This window comes from Amblyomma maculatum, chromosome 9, assembly GCF_055883805.1.
Source record: "Amblyomma maculatum isolate TAMU_Amacu chromosome 9, ASM5588380v1, whole genome shotgun sequence".
NCBI lineage: Eukaryota > Metazoa > Arthropoda > Arachnida > Ixodida > Ixodidae > Amblyomma > Amblyomma maculatum.
The window spans coordinates 40,230,232-40,252,489 of NC_139352.1; positions in this window are offsets into that span (position 1 = coordinate 40,230,232).

Here is a 22,258-nt window from a genome sequence, read left to right on the forward strand (position 1 = left end):
CCTCCTCCCGAAAATTCACAAACCCATCGTCCCGATCGCTCAATTGTGTCAAGTAACAGTACACTCACCTAAAATATTTCCGTCGCCCTTGACTTCAGCTTTAAGGACATTATACCAACTATCCCTACCTACATTAAGGACACAAATCATTTCCTCAGGGTCGTGTCCAACGTCGAAATTCCGATGGAAAGCTTCATAGTCGCAATGGACGTTACATCCATGTACAGGAATATCCCCCATTCAGACGGCATACGCGTGGCAGTGGATGGATACCTTATGGACAGACCCCTCGGTGAATCTGGATGAGGAAACCCTCTCCACTATTCTTAGTCTAGTGCATACTCACAATAACTCCGAATTTGAGGGACGGTACTACCTTTAAGTTAACGGTAAGGTGATGGGAACTAAGAAGGCGTCAGCCTATGCCAATATATTCGTGGCGGCCCTCGAAAAGCAATTCCTGGATACTCAGTCTCCGAAACCCCTCCTCTATTAGCGTTTTCTTGACGATATCTTCCTCATTTGGCCCAACGACGAAGCCAGCCTGTTAACATGTATACAAAATTACAATTCATTTCAACCATCCACATCGTTCACCCACAGCATTTCTAAATCTTTAACTTCTTGGACGTTACAAACAGAGAAAAAGCAACGTGTTTAAGACTACCCTATACCGGAAATCCACCGACCGCCAGCAGTACCTACATTTCAAAAGCAGCCACCCACACCACTGTAAAACCAGCGTACCCTACTCGCAGGCCCATATATTCTGACGGATACGCTCTGAGCTAGAGGACTTTGACCGCCATGCGGATCAACTCAAAACAAATCTTCTACAAAAGGAACACCCGCCATCCATTGTTGAGCAGAAAGCCCGGGGCTTAGACAGAAATAAAACAATCAGGTTTGAAAACTCACAGGAGGACGACAGGCCAACTTCTGTGATTTCACCGGTAACTTCTGTGATTTCACCTCTACGATTAAAGAATTCTTGAACTGCGACAGTGCCAGTGTGGTATACATGCTAAGCTGCGGTGTGTGCGGCATGGAATACATCGGCCAGACCGAAACACCATTCAGGCTTCGTTTCAATAACCACAAGGTCCACGTCCACACACTGCCAAATCTTTGTTTTTCTAAGCCCCTGTACCTTCCAAACCATGGTTTCGAAAACATTCGGGTCGTTCTCCTTCAATCGGGCTTCCAAACAAGTCGATAAAGAGAACAGAAAGAATCGTACTTCATTAAGAAATTTCAGACTCTAAATCATGGAATTAATGAAACTTTGGGCAACTTTTCCTTTCTCAAAAGCCTACCTAACTAATAGTTATCTCCATTTGCCCATTCCTAAAAATTTTCTGTTTTTCACGCAAACTCCACTGTTCGGTTTTTAGCTCCTTGGGCTCCCTCCCCCCTTTGGCCAGTTTCCTTTTCCGCAACAAACGCCATCACTTGGGACACGCTCGCGGGAACGACTTGCCGCGAATGCCCGGCTGCGGGATCGGGTTTCGGGAGAGCGCGTATGGCCGACGGCTCTTTCGTCGCCACGGCGGCGCGCTGCCCTTGCTCCGATTGCTGGCGCGTCGCGGGGTGGAACAAGTTTGTCTAGAACACATAACGCTTATCCCAACGGTTTTTTGAACACCTGCACCGCTGCGGAGTGCGCCATCCTTGTATGCATGCTCGCGTTATCTGTTTACGCTATATCTGTTTAACTACTATATATTTCATTTCATATTTGTTTAAAAGTGGTTTATGTGTCAATGTTGTACATTATAGAAGTGTTAGGCACAATATTATCTCGTATGATTCCTCAGCCATAAGCAAGAACCTGGCTTTTGGCGAGGGCCATAAAATTTGCTTTTTTAAAAATGCTGGTAGAAGTGGTTAGCAATGTTCTGTAGCAAGGTTTTATTTACATGGATTCTGCAAAAATCTTCAAGCTGTAACCGACAAAATATCCAATCATGAACATGCATTTCTTTTTTATTTTCCTCAAATAGGCGCGCAAACACTGAATAAAAAACTAATGTAGGATAACAGTTATTTTTTGTTGTCACTACATTTTTCACGCGCGTCTAGCTCCTTAATATAAAGAAGTAAGGACTGAAATCCTCTGTTCATTTGCAGTCGGAATAAAGTGGCTTTTCCTAGCCAAAAACAAGAGAAAGACTTCTTAAATACGGTCTCTATAGTGCTCGCTCTTTCATATAAGAATTTACAAAAATACCAAATAATTTCGCTACGAACTTAGGCTTTTTCTAACTAGTCTCAGGCGTACAAGCAGTTAGATGTGAACAAAAGCAGCGAAACTTTGATGGTTACAAGAACGCTTACGCAGACTTAGCGAATCGATCAGTACACGCGAACCAATCCTCTATCAATTTTCACAGGGAAATGAGTCACCTTAAACGGCCCCCCTCGGCTTGACGTGTGGGCGCTAGCTGAAAGAGTGAAATACGCCCGGAGCAACATAGGAAATAGATGGCCTGTGCGAGGGCATCTGGACTCTGAGGCGCTTTTTCTCTTCTCCTCTGAAGCAATCGATTTGGCCCGGATGGGGGAAAAAACGTGGTCTTATGGCTGTCACTTCATTCTTCTTCAGAGTCGGATTCCGGCTCGATCACTGCGGGCAAAACCCCGATGATAAGCTACTCTATTTGTCACTAGAAGTTATTTCAGCGGTTCAGCCTTTTCGAAGCCATGACACAAGAGGAAACGTTTGGCTACTTCTTCATAGTGATTTATATTTCTGCTATCTCGAAAAAGAAAACTTCCATGAAAATTGAGGTCACACCACTATGAAGAAAACAGTTAACAAAAGAAAAAAATGGATGCAGTGATATGTTCCGGAAGGCGGTCGTTTCACAACAAGAAATAATTTAAAATAATTTCGTGCTTTAAAAGAACTTCGAAATTTTACAGTCGAGAAGCAAGTGCTTGCCAAATGAACAATATTTCGTAGATAAGTTATTAAGCTGATGAAAAGCTAGTGGCGATTCATTGCTTTACAGTCGGGTATAAGTAATAGTTGTTATCTGTATGGGCATCTTTTAATTGATGTGCTGTGCTCTAGGAATATTTTTGCATGCCTGACATTTACAATGCTTTACTTCTGCGCCGCGAGCTGATGATGTTAGTTGTTGTCACACGAATTTCAAAATGGCTAACTTTACCACTAGTCTACTTCCATTTATTTAAAACCTTGCGCCCAAACGCACTGCTGCACAAGAAACGAAAGTGGTGCCTTACAAGGTCATCATGAAATTACGTACAAAGAACTGTAAATGACGATCCCACGTTTCTAAAACATGTCTCTTACTTTGTTAGTCATTGAATTTATTTGTGGCTATAACAAAAAGCAGTGTGATGAAATGCGGCTGCTGCCAAATAAGTAATAGTTGTTATTTGTATGGGTATCTTTTAGTTGATGTGGTGGGCTCTAAGAATAATTTTGCCTGCCTGACATTTACAATGCTTTACTTCTGCGCCGCGAGCTGATGATGTTAGTTGTTGTCACATGAATGTCGAAATGGCTAAGTTTACCACTAGTCTACTTCCATTTATTTAAAACCTTGCGCCCAAACGTACTGCTGCACAGGAAACGAAAGTGGTGCCTTACAAGGTCACCATGAAATTACGTACAAAGAACTGTAAATGACGATTCCACGTTTATAAAACATGTCTCTTACTTTGTTATTCATTGAATTCATTTGTGAGTATAACAAAAAGCAGTGCGATGGAATGTGGCTGCTGCCATCTTTCATGTGTAACCACAGGGCGAGGAGAGACCAAAGCTGTCGAGAGAGCCGTGAAAGGGAGGGGAAGGAGGGGGAGGTATAAAGAGTAGCGTTAGAATAAGGAAGAGAAGCAGTTTGATAGGGAGTTTCCGAACTGCACTACAGGTGCTTGTCTCCTTTTACAAATAATCCCGGAAAAAAAAAACCACCATTTCATCCCAGAGAGACATTTTATCTTGCAATAATATCTAATCTTTCTTTTCCAGCTTTTATTAGGGCACCAGCGTAAACAATGGTACACAGGGCCGGACAATATAAATGCGCAAAAAAAGAACTTAGCTATTTGCGCACTATTATAGGTAGATAATGCATAGTCTTTTAATGCAACGATCCATTTACCGGTTGCTTTGTCAATTTCATTTCTCAGCATAGTTTTGTGTTTGAAAGCATCGGCACGATTTGGAACGATAAAGTTCGAATCAGAATTCTAACCTGCAGCTTTAAACGCAAGAACGGGCATTAGTTACGTATGTACGCTACTGATCAGTAGTATGTAACTACTAATAAGCATGAAACGAAAAAGGGTGAGAAACATGCAATATATAATAAAATACGCTGGAAGGTAGCTTTATTTGGAAACATCAAATCAGCCAAGGCGAAATAAATGCAACATATGTTCTCAGTAGTTTGTTCTGCTACGCGGAACTTCCCGCTCTTGTAGAACATGATTGATGCACTCTTTTTGTTTTAGTGCGATGTAAGAAAGTGCAAAGGAGGAGGTTTTCCAATTTGAATCGCCATTTAATAGTTCTAACAAGGTGCAGTTTTATGCAGCTGAAGTAATCCCAGTAGAAAGTAGGTACTCACAACACCTGTTCATTTACCCTGGAATTCTAGAAGTAGGTGTTTTTTCAATGGGCACCTGCGAATATTGCAAATGTTGGCTTGCATTTAATATAAGGAGAAGAATAGCATTCCTAAAAAATAGAACGTTCTATGCGTGGTGCGAATCACGTAAAGCAATTATTAAAAAGACACCGTAAGTGAGCGAGAAAAACTCAAACCATTCAGCAACTTGGTCAAATGCGAAATATGGGCGGAAAGCGTGACGTTTTATTTCGCTTTCAGCTCGAGAGGGTGATTTTAATATCAGAAATTAGGCAACGATAGGCTAAATCAGTGATTGGACACATTGTTAACCCTCTACAAAAATGTAACCCTTTAATGCATAAAGAGCAGCTTTTCATTATAAAAATGTTCATTACTGCGCGCCGTATTAAACTGCTCGGACGTAAAAATAGCTCTGGCTGCCTAGGCGTGGATCTCTGGTCTGCCACGCCAACTCGTTTCACGGGACCAGAAGTTCCATGACGTTCCGACGCTCCTCGGCTCCTGATGGGTCAGTGGCAAAACGATCACCCCAAAACTGCGATTCAATTCCAACCTGTTCGAACCTTTTCTGCCGCTGGACTCACGTTTGCTCTGTGGCTATGACCGACGAAAACCGCGGTGTAGCAAGTCGAAATGCGCCGCATGTTAAACGGGCATACGAGTGCAATGCGATGTCGGTATATTTGAATCCAAATTTGCTCAAGGCCAGATGATATTGAAGAGCACGGCATGTAATGCACAGCACGAGAGAGCGGAAATTAAGCACGTGAGGTATACCAACGGCACAAGAACGACAACGCGGGGTGATCAGCAGAGACGATAGCATAGTGCTCTTGTACAGCGGCCAGCAAAGCGTGTCTGTCGGCGTTGCCACGGAATAGAAGATACATCTGGGCGAGTTGGTACGGCGACATGATGAATAAACAGCGCTACAGACTTCGTCCTAGTCTGTAGCGCTGCTTATTCATCATGTCGCTGCGGAATTGAAAATCAGTCTTGCATAGATGTTGCCATATTTATTTTCTTTCTAGTTGAGGGCACCAAGCGGGGCAGCTGATGGTCGCCACACACAGTGCTCTTATTAGAGGCTTACAACGGAATCTAATGGTAGCGTCCAAAATGACCTTGAGTTCACAATCTTCTCGCAAAGGAACGAAAAATGGGCGCTTAAAAAACTAAATCTAAAATAGTCCTAAAAACGTCGAGCGTTTTATAATGCGTTCCAGCACGTCATCGTAGCCTCCTTTGCGCGTGTTGCATTTTCCGCGTTTGTTCTCGAAGCGTGGAAGCGTTTTTGCGCATGTGGTTATCTTATCGCTGTCGTAAATGGTATAATACTATGCTTTTACGGACGCTAGCGTATACACTTCACTTGCACCTATCACATCGAACTGGCCTTGAAAAGGCACATTAATGAAAAGTAAACAAAGTCGGAACGAAATGTTTGCATCCAGACTCCGAGCGCGGACACGATGTAGTATTCCAGCTACGTATGCACTCCTACAATGATTGCCTAAGTGATGTAATCAAAAACAGGCATAAATTTCTTTAGTCACCACACTCATTGCGCATGCTTTAACGCATACACTCAGCAGCACGCATAGAATCTCTCGTACATCCGTGGAGTTCCAGCTTATTTAAGGAAGATGTCAAAATATCTATCGCGCCTCAGTAACGTTGGCATTTCTTTTCTTGATTCGAATCTAAATATCTTATTATTCTGCTCGCAACTTTTTTGAGCGCCGTGTCAACCTCTCAGTAACATTGCATGAATATTGAAGTTTACGAGACCGTTCATATATTTTACGTTCCAGACACTTCGTCTCAAGTGATAAAAGCATCCGTTTCTGTCAGAAATGTCCCCATGTTTGTCAACTTTGGATATTCGACAGCGGCACGAAACGTATTGCGTTTTCATTTCGCTGGGAGTTCAACATATATCGTGTGGGAGTACAACTTTCTTGGTAGCTATCCGGACCAACAAGCATATGTATACGTCAATCATTGGAGCTGGAATACAACTTTCTGACGACACATGCAGAAAATAAAAGGGTCCGCTGAGACGCTATATATGTATGCGTGAGAGGCGGGGGAGGGGAAGGGTGTATATCCATCTCTTCCGCGGTAAGAATGCGCACCCTATAGCTGAGCGCTAGATGCTACGTAACGGACCAGATGTGACGAAATATCATATGCGGAATATTAAAAAATATATGTGTTGATGAGTGCAGTATGACGGCGTGACATGCCATCGGCTTTATGCATCTGCAGTCTGCAGCCCCTTTCTATGATGCTTTATTGAAAATACTTAAAAACCGCCTGTAAGGGCAGGCAGAACGCTACGAAGCCAACATTATATTTTCGTATTTTATGTACTGGCTCTCAGGACCCGTTGATATAGTTTCCCAGTGTGCCATTGGATGCATGGATAACAGACATGACATTAATTGAATTACTGTAAGAAAATTACAGTAACTTTTTAACTTTTTCTGGTAACTAGTAAAGTAGTGAATTACTTTTCGGCGTCAGTAATTTAGTAATGTACAGAATTATTTTACAGCAGTTTATTTTGCAGTAAAAGTAATTCCTTCTTTCCGAAGTTACTTTTACTGAAATGTTTATTCGATCTTTATGTAGGCCAAAGATCGTACACTCGGCAAGGCGCCTTGAAAGTGCAATATATAGAAGAGATATATTTACTAACGAGTTGAAATTTACAAATAAAGAGAGGGTCAAATAGGGCTTATTTCTAGGAATTTTACTACATTTAAGAGACACACTGAAGGAGGCTCTTCATGCGGCTTTATTGGTAGCGTAATTCCCGATATGTGATTTCTTTATTAAGCTTGGAACACACACCATACACGTGCAACGCTAAGATATGCCGCTGCCACAGTGTGAGAAAAGGTATATGATGGACACGTCTGTAGAAGAGAGTAACACGAACGCCTATTATTTCCAGACGTAGGCAAAAGCGTGACATCTGTATGTGAAATGCAAGCTCGGAATGCTCCTTTCTTCTATATGCAGAAACTCGGGGCGCCAAGCTTGCGCACCCCCCTTACCCTGTGGTGCAATGACGAGGTGAACAAATTTCAATCTCATTGGTCTAGCGTTAGACAGAAAGTGTCAGCAATTATCTTGCGGTCGGAGTCGCCATGCTGCCGCGTCAAACCTGGCGCGCATTCCGCTTAACATGAATATTTTAGTGCGTGAGCCTTCTTGGCGGAAAATATGTTGCCTAAAGTTAGCTCTGCAGTGCAGAATAAATCATCGTTTCCTCTCGCATGTTGTGCAAGGGTATAGGAAAAATACTTCGTTCTTTAAGTTTGTCACCAATGTGAATTCTTTAACGTGACTAGACTCTATATATTTGCGCTTCTTGGGGCGCCCCGAAAGGAACTTTAGCAGCGTGTCTTGTAATCCTTCGGTTTTTCTTTCCACACAAGTTATCTGCTCACGATTAGAAAAAAAAAATATCTGATTAAGGTATGAGGTCCTTTTTCAGAAAAAAAAAAAGCTTTGTTATTGAATATAAAGAGCAAATTAGTGTCTATATTAAAGATTACTTTTTCGTATTCTTATCATAATGTTGAATTATGCACTCATTTTTTTATTTTTATTGTCGAAAAATGTAATAATAAGGCATCCAACGCAAGCAGTCGTAACTCATATATGCCTCACCACAAGCAATATTCCTCTTCCATTGCTTCCATTGCTTTGCAATGGCTTTCCATTGGCTTCGCAATGAACTAAAATAGTTATGGTATCATTAATTGCAGTTTTTATTTGTTTAAAAAAAATGCAAGAATAACAAATCTTCCCGCACAATTTTATTTTCTATAGTTGGTTGCACACACTGGCACACCAAGAATAAGTGTTCAAAGTTCTGTTTAAAAGGGAAAAAGTTACCAATTTCCATGCAAGATAAAATGGCAGAAAAGTAAATTTCGAGGAAAACAACGTCGTTCATACGTCATACAGCAACATCCAGGAGGGTTAAAATCCACCACATTTGTAGCTCAGGTACTCCTTAGTTTTGGCTTTACTTCCTTTAAATCAGGCGTCTGTCCGCATTTTTTTTCTCTTACGTTTCTTGCGGCATCGGTAGACTGGCGGGAGGATTTCTTGATGCGCTGCTGGTCACCTGCCAAGCAAGCTTTCAGCGTGTCTTCTGCACTCTAAACTTCCCCATGTGGGTAAAGCGCGTAAACAACGAAGTGAAATCGTTGAAGCACACGAGGCACCGAGCAAGAAGCAGTTCTGGTTGTTAAATTTGCTCGGGAACGCTCCAGTGTACACAGCTCACGCGATCGAAACATCATGCATCCCCCTTGTGAGCACTTTTGTTATTTAATGAACGCTAAAATCGACACGAAAGCTTAGAAAAAGTTATTATGACTGCAAGCTGAAACATTGTGGTGCAAAAAAAGGTAAGACTGACAAAGGAAGCAAAGTTCGGTATGTGGAAAGCGAAACAGTGTTAGTTTCGGTTTAGCAAAATGTAGAGCTGGGCTACAAATTTGGCTGTATCTTCGGAACGGTTTTAGTTAGAAGCATATTTATTGCCAATCATACAGAAATTAATGTTTAATTTGATAAAATAGAATAAAAAATTGCTTTGTTTCAAAAAGATTAGCTCCCAAAGGGGTCTCATACGTGGGAATCAAACTGAGGTCACCGATGTGTGAGACAGGGACACTGCCACTGCGCCACGATGCTTCGACGTTTGAAGCTGAGCGAAGACCCGTCTAATTAATGCACAGTTGTCTTCAAAAGACATGTCGCAGTTGAAGTAGAGTTCGCATTAAGCCCAATTCACAAGCGTAAGCACCACTCACATACCCCCCCCTCCCCCCCCACCGAATTATTTGTGATTGGACATGTCAACCGCACAAATATAATAGTAAAAGACACCAACGAAATATACAACACTGCTAGCATCAACAAAAACATAGCGGCAATCAATGCGCATAAGTACAATGCTGCTGGCTCTGACGAGAGTTCTAATGTGGAAGTCCAGAGGAAATAGTGTGCGTAATTGCGTGCCACAATGACTCAGGAATTCGAACTCGCTGCAAGCAGATCGAAATAGTGAAGCCTTATAGAAACTGGGAAGCAGCGTGGTATTATTTGTTTTAAACGGAAATATTTGAGAAGGTACCAGTATGAAATATAAACGGTTCGCAACCGCCACATTTTAAAACATTTAGTTTTATACTGTTCCCGGACGTTACAGTGGAGACATCGAGACGGTGTGGATAAAAATCTGCTTCGTTACATTCTTCTCAAACAATCCATACACCGTACAAAACCTTCAGTAAGGCCTGGAAATTGGCGCTGCTAATGCACAGTCACAAACAGGGGGCACAATAAGCATGCTGGAACAACACTGCAAAATTTATCGCGATGCTTTTAGCAAACCATTTTAATGAATTAACACCGCGAGGCGATTATTTAAGCCGTTTCGTAAGAGCCCAATAATGAAGTAACTAATTTAATCACTTCTTTTATCCGGGTGCTCGGCCTTATTCCCGTTAGCTATGCTACAGTAGTTATTTATCGCGTTTGGCACTTCCTTCGCCATGATTTTAGATCTGCCTTACTGCATGGTAGAAACGAGTGTCTACAACACACGCGAGTAACCTGATTTTTCGTAGCGCTCCCAGCCTTCAAACTGAAAACTTTACCAGCTGAAATGGTAAATCCCGTTTTGTTCAGCCTTGCGCTGTCTGGATCCTCGACCACAGAGCTAATACATTGACTCTAGAGGGAACGCTGTCCATTCAGTCCATGAATTGGAGCGGTGAACACATAAACGCCACCATTATCCGATTGTTTGACGTTTGCCCGATGATTTATGCTTGCAAAACTGGTCGATGCACAAAACTTCAACATGGGAAAGTAGAACGTGGGAAGATGGCGATGTGTAGTGTAGCTGTTGGCTACTGTAAATAGCAACCTACTGTAACCTTGCATAGGTGTTATGATTTGTCTGTGTTGTTAACTGAAAGCCAGCCAGCCCCGCAATTGTTACGTACTTCGCGACTATTTCGTCCACCCAGTACACACGCATCCCTTCTTTTCCCGAGTGCCTGAAAACAACGTCGGAACCTTCTTTTGACACAAGGAAAACACAATATATAAAATACTTCGACTAATATTGCAGCAGTGGCCCTGCCTGGATATTTCTAGATGGCTAGAGATGCATGCAGCAAATGTCAAAGTGTGCTCGCGTGTGTTTTTACTCTTCGTTCTATTTGCACTGTGCTCTTTCATAAATTACTGTTAAAAATGCTGCTGCCAGAGCAGTGTATTCTGGTCTAAATGAGAGTGTGGTAACCCCGTAGAACTCCACGACATTGCCCAGCTGTTCCCTATTCCTGTACGGAAAACAGCGAATGAAATTGTTAATTTCGCTTGGTGTCATTTGCCACTGGAAGGGTTATATTCACATGTCTTGCAGTGCATAGTTCATGCATAGCTTTTGTTACGGAAGGCAAAATATGTGACGCAATATTTAAATGTAAGTATGATGCGGCTCATTTACCCGCACGCACCTGAGGCGATATGCAGGGATCGTATGCAAATTGTTTCTTGCATACAATGCACGAAAGTGTCATCGCGATTCATGAGGGCACAAAAGGTTCTGTCTTACGAAAGGCTTCTTTTTTTAAGTGATCAGACCTTGGAACTGCAAGCTAAGGCTGGCTGAAGCGAAACTCGAAAACTGAAATTTCAAAGTGAAACTCGAAGAATGTATTCTTTTTATGCTTGTGAACATCGCAATCGTCCTACTGCAAATCCTTATGCACCAAAAAGTGTCTGAAAGATTACAAAAATAAGTTTTGAGACGTCAAAAATGCGTAAAATTTTCGTAAAGTTATGACACCTACCAATGTTTTAAAAGTCTTGCCCATACCTTGCTCATTTGTTTTTTACTTAATGAGCAATAGTAAAAGAAGGTCTAGGTGTAACAAGCTGCGTTAGATTTCCTGTTATAGGTTCCAGTGCTTGTTCGTAGGGGATGGTGTCATCTCTGTTTACGATTGATTATCTTAACTACAGGTATGGCATTCGTTCCCGTAACGTACTTAGCCAACATACGTGCCGTCAACCCCCATGGTCGTCAGTAGAAACGTAAACAAGCCGTGATCCTTTAGAGGATTAATATTGTCTGGTGTCGTTTTCTCACATGATGTATAGTTCTGAAAGAAAACAGCGTAGCCAGGATCAAACCTCCAGTTGACGTAATGTGCAGATTGTTCTCTCTGTGCTGGACCCTTCTGGCTGCTTCCTGGCAGGAACGACATTAGAATTTATGCTTCAATAAGGCGGGAAGTCAAAAAGAATAGACACAGAATGGCCTTACTCGCAACTAGCTTTTACACGAATAAATAGTTTTTTTTTATTTATGTTTATACCATCGTGCAAAACAAATTAAAATATAATAAAAACCGAACAAGCGCGCACTGGTTTCCCATGCAGCAAAGGCTCAGGGATGTGTAAATTTCCCTTATAAATAGCTGTCTCTCTCTCAGTCACTGTGATGAGTGGATAACTTATGCAAATGTCAGTATCGTTGGAAGTTCGCAAGGCTTCTAAAATCACACAGGTTACCGAGTGCTCAGCTTGATCATCTACAGGGACGTCAAAAATATAAACTGCTGACGTTTATCTTAATATTTCCTCCAATGCCAGCAAAGGCTACATTATACGAGGCGAGTTTTTGTGCTGCTTTGGCCTCACTTTTTTTATAGCGTCACGTCTGCGCAATGTAGCCGTAACGTCTCTTATTCCGGCCCGTTCGCATCTGACTCTCGACTGCAGTCGCGTTTGCTACTCGCAGTCTTCTGTTTTAGTGGCTTTCAACTGGCGAAGTCTGACCCGTTACTCACCCCTGCATATTGCTGTGTTCTAACTACCCTATCTCCGAAGAACAGAAACAGCTGCATTGTGGCGTGGCGCAACTGTACAGGAAGTGCTCTCTTCCAATGAAGATAATGAGATACGCGTATTTCCTCCTTGTTTCAGATATTTTGATCCGTCTGCCTAATAACAAAAACATATCTGGCGGAAGTCCTTCTGGTTATATAACAATATAAAAATCAAGAAACAGTAACATCACCCAAAACTTTATTAGAGTCCATCGTTTGGGGCCCAGCTCGGCCTTTTCTTTACGGGTGACAAAGAAATGAGCCAGCCGCAGCAGGGGACGCCCTTAGTTTTCCCGCTGTTGGGGGTGACAAAGCGCTCCTCATAAGCGAAGACGAGGGTTTCCGGAAGCCTGTCTATGGTCGCCTTTGTGAGCTGTGCGTGGCGTAACTTGACGTCACCTAAAAGAATTGCGTTCAGTGACCAACACCCTCGCTCCTTTGAAATTAATCTTTTGGTCGAACACAAGGAGGCTATCAGGCACAGTGCATCGGCGAGGCGAAGAACCTGAATCAAATAATTGAGAAACATAAAAAATTTGGATCGAAAAATCGGCAGGAGAAGTATGTGAACCCCGGTTAGTAAGCACCGAAAGCAGAGGTTTGGCAGCACTACGAGTGCGTGAGCGTCCCTGTCGCATGTTCCTCTCAGCTTGTTTTGAACGTCTCCGGGCATTTACCTAATCTTAATTCGATGTCCGACCATCGATTCATGAATGACTCAATTCCGGCAGCCTTCGAGTTCATCGGAACGACGCCTTACTCTTGCAAGCACTGCCCGCCTCCTTCATGCCCTTTAAAAAACGCGCTGCTTTGATCCTGTGCAGGTGGCTTACTAGGCTCCCATGATGCACTGGAGATTGTCAGTAAGCAATATTTGATCTGATTATCGTTGAATGTCAAGCCCTGCATTGAACGCACTGTACGCTAAATTCGTCTCCCTCGCTACGGTTGCTGGAGGGCCTCGCGATGGGACGCAGAGTGTTCACATGGGTTACTATGGCTTTTTCAACATTCTTGGGTGCACTCTCGTGGCACACTGAGGCAGATTAGTCACGACTCCTTTTTAGTACGAAACTTAAAATCACGGAGCTGAAAGCACTGCTGCACAAGGTCAGTGTCTTACTTTCAGAAAGTAGAAAAAATTATGTCTCTTAAGATCCGGCTTTGAGTATAACAGGCGAAAGGGTTAATTTTGCCCCTAGTTGTCGTCTCTATAATCTCATGTGTACTCATACATACAGCGGTATGCCACAACATTATACGAAACATCACCCGACGTACATGTGAAACCCCCTTTAACTAAGCTTTACGAACTTGTCTGCATGACCTAGCATAGGGTAAAGTACTCGTGATCAAAATGTATCGGTGGGATCGATTCACAGCTCAAGAAATCTGCCAGCGTTGGTAGCTACTGTTAACTCTCTAATACCCCATGGTCTCGTGACGTCACATAACTCGAAGAATAATCAATACCCCGTGTATGAAATGCTTTTACATTTTGAACCATATTTAACATGCCGCGACGGCCACATTATCTTCCTGCTAATTGATCCCCCTGGCTGTGAAATTAACTCAGTACACAGGCTGCAAGGGATGAACAATCGATTGATTGCCGTTCCGTTCGCCTTATGGGTTCCATGTGAGGCACTGAGGCTTGCAGAGCACACGATATTCGCTGATGCGTTTTCCTATGTTCCGCACATGCGCGGTGGTTTAGTGCATGCGCTGAATGAAATATCATGCCCCGGTAAATTTCTTGTATGAATTTGTGAGGCGTAGAAACCACTCTCTAGATGTGGACTGATGTTCGTGATATAATACAAGAAGTTGCTACTAAGGTAGTTCCAAAGCAAAAGAAATGCAAAAAAGCAAACTGGTTATCTGAAGAGGCTTTGCAAATAGCTGAGGAAAGGAGGATGGCAAAAGGTATGGGGGAAAGAGAAAGATACAAGGTTCTCAATGCGGATTTTCAGAAAATAGCAAGGAGAGATAAGAATGCCTTCCTGAACATACAGTGTCAAGCAGTTGAGGACAACAGCCAATTAAGGAACACAAGAGCTCTGTATAAGACAATCAAAGATATCAAAGGAAGCTTCTGTGCTAAGCTGGGCGTGATAAAGGACAAACGAGGCAAGGACCGCACTGAAGCCTCAGAGATAAAGAAGAGGTGGCAGGAATACACAGAAGAACTGTACAAGAAAGACCCGGATGTGCGAACCCAACATAGGACGGTTGTGATTACTGATCTCGAGCCGGGCATCCTGAAGAGTGAAGTTGAATGGGCCTTAGCCAGCCTTACTAAGAACAAAGCTAGCGGAATCGATGGTATTCCAGCTGAGTTGCTTCAAAACCTCAACCACGACGCTGTTAACACACTGCATACATTATGTCAAAAGATTTGGAATACCCTGCAGTGGCCACAGCATTGGAGGAGGTCAGTTTACATCCCCATTCCAAAGAAAGGCAGTGCCAAAGATTGTTCCAACTACCGCACGATCGCACTTATTTCGCATGATAGCAAGGTGATGTTAAAAATCCTGCAAGGTAGGCTGCAGCAGTATGTGGATCGGGAGCTTCCGGACGTGCAAGCTGGGTTTCGCAAGGGTGGAGGAACTAGAGACCAAATTGCCAACCTTCGCTGGATCATGGAAAAAGCAAGAGAGTTCCAGAAACCCATTTACTTCTGCTTTATTGATTATGCGAAACGTTTGACTGCGTAGATCACAGCAGATTGTGGCAAGCTCTCCAAGAGATGGGAGTTCCAATTCACCTCATCTGTCTCCTCAGGAACCTTTATGAAGGGCAAGAGGCCACAGTCAGAACTGGGCATGGTCTTACTGATTGGTTTCCGATTGAGAAAGGGGTGAGGCAAGGCTGCATACTGTCGCCCTGCCTATTTAACCTATATGCAGAGTGCATCATGAGAAAGGCCGGTCTGGACGAGTCTTCAGCTGGAGTGAAGATTGCTGGAAAACGTATCAACAACCTTAGATATGCGGATGATACCACTTTAATGGCAGAAAGTGAAGTGGAATTCAAGAGACTTTTGATGCGCGTACAAGAAGAGAGTGAGAAGTTTGGGCTTAAACTGAACATTAAAAAGACGAAGATCATGGCGTCTTGCCCTATCAAGTCCTGGAGCATCAATGGACTAGAAGTGGAAGCTGTGACAGATTTTCTGTTCTTGGGCGCCAAGATTACCTCGGAAGGAGACTGCAGCCATGAAATTAGGAGACGCCTGCTTCTGGGAAAGAGAGCAATGGTTAGCCTTGACCGCCTAGTAAAGAGCAGAGACATTAGTCTGCCAACCAAGATCCGTATAACCCGTGGTATGGTCTTTCCAGTTGTGATGTATGGATGCGAGAGTTGGACTGTAAAAAAGGCTGACCGCCGAAGAATTGACGCGTTTGAATTGTGGTGCTGGCGAAGACTCTTAAGAGTTCCTTGGACTGCCAGAAGATCAAATCAGTCGATATTGTCAACCATAAACCCTGACTGCTCATTGGAGGGTCAAATTCTAAAGTTAAAGCTCAGCTACTTTGGTCATCTGATGAGAAGAGAGGAGTCGCTGGAGAAAGATTTGATGTTGGGAAAGGTTGAGGGTCGCCGGAGAAGGGGTAGGCAGCGAAGGCGATGGTTAGATGGCATTCTCGAGGCATTGCAGATGAAGCTATGTGATGTTAAGAAGATAGTGAGAGACCGGAAAGCGTGGCGTGACATGGTCCATAGGGTCACGAAGAGTCGGACACGACTGAACGCCTGAACTGAACTGAACTGACCCGCCGCAGTATGACTGCACGCGACACCTGATCGGAACATAACAAATAAAACCAATAGCAAATAAAAGCGTATGGCCTTTTTCGAAACCACGCTGAAGCTTGCCGGGGACATTCCCTACTCACTGCATTATGCACATGAGCCAATGCCACAGCCTGACATTGCACGTGTTCAGCAGCTACTTGTTGTTGTTGCTGTGCCCTTAGATTACAATTGTTCTCAAGCTCTGCCCCGCCTTTTTCATCAACTTCGCACCTTCCTCCCTTCCCTTACGGCGCGGTTCAGGTGTCCACAGAAACACGTGTGACAGATAATGCGCCTTTCCCTTCCTGTTAACCAATTATTATTATTATTATTATTTGTGCGCAAATCAGTCCCGAAGCAAGATGGCGCAAGCATGCAGCTCCAGATGTGAGCCCAAAGGTAAATGTGTGGCCGCTGGCCAAAAAGCGTCATGTGCTCTTAATTGCAAGCATCCTCTTGTTAAGTGTTTTAGGGAAATCTCTGCAGGAGCAGTAGATTTGTACTAAGCAAATGACTGCTCATTATCATTCAGACGAGCACATACGCACGGCTGCCAAATGAAGCTATAGCTATCTCAACTAATATTTATTTATTTATACAATATACCCCTAAAGGCCCTGAGTTCGAGGGTATTACATAAGGGGGGGGGGATACAGGCATGTAATCAAAAGTAAACAAATAAACCACAATTACAACAAACAACAAAACAGATAAAAGGACGTGAATATCTGCAAAAATTCAAGACACAAATTTAAACATTAAAGCTTAAAAGGGGGAAAAAACATGAACAGAGCGGCAGACGTTATACAATGATATATACTCATACGTTGATATAAGTTATACAATGTCTCACAAATAATGGTATAAAAATAAAACGAGAATTATCACTTAACAGAAATAAAGAAAGAAACTGGATGCACTGGTAAGTTAACAATGAACGCAAAAAGTTTAAGCAGAGGTAGTGGCAGCCAATAGATTATAAACTTTATCCACATCAGTGACGGTAGCAACATGTGAAGGCAGAGCGTTCCAGACAGTTGTCGTATGTTTCTGCTAAAGCAATATTTGTTACCATTTTCCTCGTATGGAGGGCTAAGTTGGATGGTAATGATAATTCATTTGTTACGAGAACTATACCGAAATATTAAAGCTTAATGTTACGTGGGAATGATAAGTACAACAGCTGTCGTTGGATGCAGAGGTATATTACAAGGTTAACCTCTATCCCCACTGCTGTTCATGTTTTATATGATAAATATGGAAAGAAGGCTACAATAAAGTAATCTAGGCTGTAATTTGTTGTACTGATTAAGCGGAAAGGTAGTAGAGCAGTGGCTTCCCGATCTCAAGTATGCGGACGATTATTGCAGAGATAGCTGGTAGCGAGGTAATACCAGATGAGCCATGGTTTCATACCCTGGTTAACTTTTATGGAGATGATCCACTCTTTTAAGTCGGGTCTGAATATTTCAACGATTAAGTTTACCAGGTAATTGCAATGAAAGGCTATGAAATGGCCACGGTGACAGAATGCAAGTATCTCATGGGTAGGTTAAAAGAAGGACTAGGGCTCACACAAGAAAAGGCATGGACAGCCTTTTAGGCCGAAAGGACGGAAAGATGCTTAGTTAATGAAGCACATGGCAAGGGGGGGGATAGAACAGCTAAGAGGCGCTGAGGGATATTGGAAAGGCATTTTAGGGGCAATACTTACTTTCGGAATTCGGTTTTGTCCTCAAGGGCAGAGGAGCAGTCGAGATTAGAAATATATCAAACAGGATTGGTAAGATTAGCTCAAGGTGCTGAAGAACGCCTGGGAAAGCTGTACATTAACAGGCGGACAGTCAAGGTACTTAAAAAGGTATTGAAACACCTAGAAGTCGTCGGCTCACATTGGCGGAGAAGTATAAGAAAATAACCGGGAACTCTGCAGGACACATGGAAGGACATATAAAGAACTTCAAAAGTCAGTTATATATAGAGAGGTTAAAAGTGGGATAATTCTATGAAAAAAAAAATAAGTGCGTAAAACTATACATTAGTAAAGGCCGGTCTGGAAATCATTCTTTATAACCCAAGTAGCAGTGTCTTGCTCTGAAGCTATAACACGCAGCTGAAACAAGCAGACAACTAAGATGACACATATGCAGCGTGCAGTAATCAGTAGATACAGTTTAGCACCTATACCAGAACGTGATGATGCCAATCCGGCTGTCGATGAAGGTGCAGTCACTCACCCTGAGGCCCGATTAGGGATAACAATGGCCGTGTGAATGAGTATGTGGTGGAAGTTAGCAACAGCAGACAGGTGAGATGGGTTAGAAGTGTAGGATTTATTGATTAGTAAAGAAAGACACGAACTATCTACCGATTTATAACACAACGAAGATGTAACGGGAAAACCCGGTCACTGTGCAGCCTGCCACCGTCTCGTTTCAGAAGGGACGCTTCTTTATACCATCAATTCACCGATACGTAGTTGCTCCCTCATTACACCTGCCTTATTCATATGAAGAGCGTATTGGCAGACGGTTCCACAGGGAGCTTCCATCGGTCGACACCTTAATCCTGTCAGCTGGGGAAGCCAGGCCACAACGCAGGAGCGAACGAATTTTCGGGCTTCTCTACGTCCTTACTACGGTAAAAAGCAAGAATAGAGAGCCAACGCGGCCGCCTACGCTCCCGATATAGATCCGGTGCCTTCGATCACGCCGCACCTCGCCGTGGCAAATGTCACTCAGTTGAAGCTGATGTATGCGCTAAGCCGTTAAGCACAGCTCTACAAATCCTTTCACCATTATGTTGCCTTTGTGCAGGAGGAGGCACCTCTTTCACCTCCTTAGCTCGAGGCGGTTCGTCGATTTTATCAGGCAAAGGAGTGCTCGGGGCTTGATGCCTTGTTTCATGGAAGTGCCCACCCTCACTTCGTATTAGGCTCTGCTTCTAGCACAGTGTTCTCTTCCTTGGCGCTGTCGTCGTATATATTGGTTACCTCAAGAGAAGCGCTGTATGTCACGAATTCTCATGTCGACAGCAAAACTATGAAATATTTACATTATGTGCTTCTCTCTCATATACTACATGGTGCAAATGTTCTCCGCATAAATTTGTCACTAAGGCTTCACACATGTCTGTATAGCAATGTGCTGCAATCTTTGGCTAATTTCGCGTGAATTGACGCACTTATTGCTGCGCGTGGACCTGAAACATGTCACTCCTAATTTTAAGAGCGCTGTTTATAGTGTCTGCCATTAATCCTTCGATTTTTCTGCTACCGCGATTGCCCTACGTTTCATGACTTCATTTCTTTTCCGGAATATGAGTGTAGTGTACAGTGCGCTTTTCGTTGAGGAGGTTAGCGCTATTCTTAGATCCCATCGTATATTTTCCCGCATGCAACGGTCCTTTTCAACTCCTGTCCATTAGCTGTACTTGATTGTCACGAAGGAAATACCAATACGACATCAACAGGCGCCGCCTTCGTGCCTCGTCCACCTCGTCTCAGCAGGGCGTGAGCGACGAGACCGCTCGGTTCTTTTGTGCTATCATATTTCATCGCGACAACATATGCATTAGTCAGCCAAAACTGAGCGGCGACTTCTCTACATGCTTCTGGTGTACCTTGCTCTTCCAGTCACCACCTTGCGCTTTACATTTACGCGCAGTGTACTCTTCTTTTTGGGCCGGAAAGCGTCGCCGTACCATGGTTTGAGAGGGAGCTTTGAAAGAGGGCTGAAAGAGGCGCCGTCATGCGATGTGGCCGCCACCAGAACTAAAGATCTCATACGTGTTCGACCAGGTATAGATGATGCCTCCTTGTTCCAGTGTGTCATCATCAGACTGCGCGTGCAAGATTGAGTCAAAATTTGTTCCGGTAAAATAATACATTTTGTGAAGAGTGCATATGATATTCGTAGTGTTGGTTAGTAGACTAGCGGCGGTTGATAGTGGGATAGTTGGGTTATTGATTAGCGTGCAAAGATTGGTGAATAGTGAATGAAACGAGCGTAGTATAGACAAATAATTTCGCGCGTGTGTGTGTCTCAACTTGTACAAGTGTCATGACCTGTGGCTACTACAAGTGCGACAACATGGTGTGACATTGCACCAGATGCGTGCAATAGCGCTGCCAGTTTCATTTGAGGTTGTGTCTTGGGATGGTGACCGCTTATGGTGAGGCAGCTAGACGAGTGACACGAAGACGGGATGCCGGGGTACGAAGATGGCCTTGTGCAGAAGAAGCCGAGCTGGAACGTCAGCAAGCTGGCGACAATCGTAAACAGTTCTCAAAGTCAAAGGTCCACCTGAAAATAGAAGCGTCAACGTCGTTCAGTAATACGCTAAAAAGCGGGTATGATCAAAGCAGTATTGAAGTTGAAACCAATAATCAAAGCAGTGAGCACGCAAGCTATCGTCCTCTACCCTTAATGCGAAGCTGAAGCGTCCATGTAATGTTTTCCTCCTTTGTTAACTGCTGGTGGGTACATCATGAATATAGAGGTTGTAATAAACTCCAAAAGTCTCACATAAAAAAAAAAGAAATTTGCATAAAGGCTCATACAAGTCCGATATTTTTATATGTTAAAGTCGGGATCAGCCCTTTTAGACATATGGTCCGTTTGCATAAAACAAGTGCCTTTGCTAAATCTGGCCTTGTTGTTAAACGTTTGATGTAACAATTTGAAACAGAATTTTGTTCCGCGTGAGGAGAGCGCTTTTCAACTGACCCTCCTATAGTGCCAGTCATCCTGGTTTCGTTGTAAACGTCTGCTTTCATGGTAGTCGCCAATCGTCTTCCTCTCTTATCACCACCATAATGTAGTACATTCTTCAGGCTTCCTCAAAACCATGCGCTCCTCAACATGTAAACTATTTTCTGGGTTCTTTTCTGGAACCCCCGTTCCGGCTTCGCATTCCTCCTGCCATACGTACCAAACCACGATGCCACCATTTGCCTCTCCCTCCCCTTCTCCATCACATGCCCCGCCCTGCTGGTGCAGTATTAGATGCTCGACTGCTGTGCCCAAGGATGCGGGATCGAATCCCCGCCGCGGCGGCCGCTTTTTGATGGAGACTAACATCAAGGCGCCTGTGTGCTGTCCGATATCGGTGCACGGTAAAGAATCCCAGGTTGCCCAAATTTTTGCGGTTGGTTGGTTGGTTCATAGGAAGGGAAAGGCGCAGTATCTGTCACACTTGCTCTGTGGACACCTGAACCGCGCCGTAAGGGAAGGGATGAAGGTGGGAATGAAAGTGGATAGAGAGAAAGGGGGCCGTAGTGGAGGGCTACGGAGTAATTTCGACCACCTGGGGATCTTTAACGTGCGCTGACATCGCACAGCACACGGACGCCACTTCGTTTCGCCTCCATCGAAACGCAGCCGCCGAGGCCGGGATTCGATCCCGGGAACTCCGGCACAGTAGTCGGGCGTCTTACCACTGCACCACCCCGGCGGGGCACCAAATTTTTTTGCGGCGTATCTCATTATAGAACGTTACATGGCATCAACATCATCAGCCAGACTAACTGACTCCAAGGCGTGGCCTCTATCATATTCCTCCAATTAACTCAGCCCTGTCCTAACTGCGATCACTTGATTCCTGCGAAGTTCTTAACCTACTCCATCCACCTGATTTCCTGTCACCGTCTCCTACGTTTTCCTTCCCTTGGTAACCAATTTGTTATCCTTTTCGACCATCGGTATTCCTCTCTTCGTACTACATGTCTTGCCCATGCCGATATATCCTCCCGCCCCGTCGTACTCAGTAACCGGCATTTCAAAAATCATCATTGCTTCATTCAAAAATCAGCTGGCATCAAATGGGGTCCAACTGAGCGCTCCTTAATACGGCTTTAAGAGACTCTGTTTATTGGCTGCATCCCGTACA